Raw genomic sequence first — 1,871 nt, forward strand, 5'->3', positions numbered from 1 at the left:
CAGGGACCACGACTCTTCAACACCATCCATTCATGCATAAGAAGTATTATCAACAGACCTCTGGCTGTCTTCAAGAAGGAACTCGACAAATTGATCAAAAATAGTTCCTGACCAGCCGAGTTGCAGTGCATACATTGGTTTGCGGGCGACGGGCACTAACAGCTTGATCGATCAGGCCAGCAACCAGGAGGCCTGGTCTGGGACCGGGCCGCGGGGGCGGTGACCCCCGGAAGTGACTCCAGATAAACCTCATATAAATATTACCGTAGTAAATTGATTAAACACTGAATACAGATTGTCAAAATTACTAGCTGTTTAACAGCCTCCCACCAGCCACAAGGGGAATTACCAACAGACCCCCGGCTGTCTTCAAGAGGGAGCTGGAAAGATACCTAAAGTCAGCACCTGATCAGCCGGTCTGTGGTTCGTACGTTGGACTATGTGCGGCCAGCAGTAATGGCCTGATTATCAGGTCCTGATCCACCGGGAGGCCTAGTGGACCAGGCCGCGGGGGCGTTGACCCCCAGAACACCCTCCAGGTAACACTGCTCTAATACTTCAAACATCAATCTAAGTTACACTTGCGGATGAGCAACTTACATAGCACTTTAGCTGCTTCTCTTCCGATTTATGGTAATATTCTGCTGAACTGTGAGCTTCTTCACGTATCAACACAAGATGTAATATTCTTCACGAGTCAACATATATCATCAATCTCCTCTTATCGACTAACGTTATTGTTTTCTATTTTCTGTAATATCAAGTGATTCTTTACTAAGTTTATTTTTTTCCTCCTCATTCCTTCACTCCAGTATTTCTTTCGCCCATCTTCCTTACTCCTGCCGCCTCCACCTCCCTCCTTCCTCCACCTCCTCCTCCTCCTCCTCGTCGTCGTTTCTTTCTCCAGCTGACCACAAGGTGAGGAGCGTCTGCTCAAGAAGGGATCGCCGTTAGGTTTTTACGGAGTATTTACAACCACTGTGGGATTGACTGTTACCCGACACCCATCTACCCTTACCCACAAATAGAGGGGAAAAGAGAGAGAGAGAGAGAGACAGAGACAGAGAGATAGAGAAAGACAGAGAGATAGAGAGAGACAGAGATTGAGAGAGAGAGCGTACCCTTCACCAGAACATCACTTCGTCTGAGATCATTCATTCCTAGGATGGCTCGTCTGGAACATGTTCGTACATCATAATGACATCACCAAAACAAAATCAGCTGATCAGATGAAATCGCTGGCCCACAGATGGCTCCAACTTCATCTTGTTCCCTACTGGTATGTCTCATAACAATGAAAAGACTTTCAAATGAGCTGATGTACATAGGTAACAGCTCTTAGCTTGTAAAGAAAGTTTGGAATCTTAACCTAACCTTGTAAAACCCTGAGTAGAGGGAGGGAGAGGGAGAGAGAGAGAGAGAGAGAGAGAGAGAGAGAGAGAGAGAGAGAGAGAGAGAGAGAGAGAGAGAGAGAGAGAGAGAGAGAGAGAGAGACTGAGACTCAGACGAAGGTCAAGATGTATAAAGAAAACTTTTCTTTCGCCTGTCTCTCTGAATTACCCTCTCTCTCTCTCTCTCTCTCTCTCTCTCTCTCTCTCTCTCTCTGACTCGTGCTCACATGTTAAAGTTCCGTAGTAAGGACAGAGTGAGGCTTTCCTGTCTGTTTTTTTTTTAATCTCTACGTGGGCTGTTTCCCACAGTGGTAGGTTGACCCAAAAGAGGAATCACATTAACTGTCACTCGTTCAATAGCTGTCTTGCCCGACCTGCACAGAATTCACAATGCAAACAACTCCCGGAACCACAACCATCAATCTTGACTTTTCTCAAGATTGATTGAGCGAACACATCGACTCCAGGCTGAGGGACTGA

The sequence above is a fragment of the Cherax quadricarinatus genome, chromosome 5 (assembly GCF_038502225.1).
Source record: "Cherax quadricarinatus isolate ZL_2023a chromosome 5, ASM3850222v1, whole genome shotgun sequence".
In the NCBI taxonomy this organism is placed as follows: Eukaryota; Metazoa; Arthropoda; class Malacostraca; order Decapoda; family Parastacidae; genus Cherax; species Cherax quadricarinatus.